This window comes from Chrysochloris asiatica, unplaced genomic scaffold (assembly GCF_000296735.1).
Source record: "Chrysochloris asiatica unplaced genomic scaffold, ChrAsi1.0 scaffold00284, whole genome shotgun sequence".
NCBI classification, from domain to species: Eukaryota; Metazoa; Chordata; class Mammalia; order Afrosoricida; family Chrysochloridae; genus Chrysochloris; species Chrysochloris asiatica.
This window is the reverse complement of record NW_006408802.1, coordinates 3,404,787-3,405,419: the sequence shown is the minus strand read 5'-3', so window position 1 is coordinate 3,405,419 and position 633 is coordinate 3,404,787.

Sequence of the window (633 nt, the reverse complement as noted above, 5' to 3'; positions counted from 1 at the left end):
TGAAAACTATTCAACGGGGACTCTTTCTTCCCTCACACATTATTAAACTAAACTCCCTCTTGAAACCTTGTAAGCCAGTCACTTTGTGCCTTTATTGCCCCTTCATTTTAGGTAGTCAGTATCTAATTTGCCAGTCCCTGTCTACCCTGTATACAGAAGGAATAGCATTGATACTTGGTATAGAGACTGCTTCCCTCTTTTTAGCGTTGTCATTATTAGTATAGAGAAATCCAACTGATTTGTGTATGCTGATCTTGGAATATTCTCATCCTTGGTCAAGTAAAATTCAGAGGATTTATGAAAGCATTGAAGAGGTACTTTCAAATTTTGAGCCACTAGCTCACAAAGTAAAACTAAGAGATCCAAGAGGAGAGCTCAGAAAGCAAATATTTTTTTAAATTTTTTTTATGGTCAATGGGAGGCTTTCTTTTTTTTTTTTTTTTAGTTTTACATTCATTCTATCGTATATTGTCTCTCATTGCCATGGTTACAATCCCCTCCATGCAAACCTTCCCCTGTACCCCCTAGGTATCTAGGATCTAAAGTCCCTCTCTGGATCTAAAGTGTCCAGCTGCTCCATCACTCCACGTCATCATCTCTGGCTCCATTTCAGGCATCACTGCTTCTCTGGGT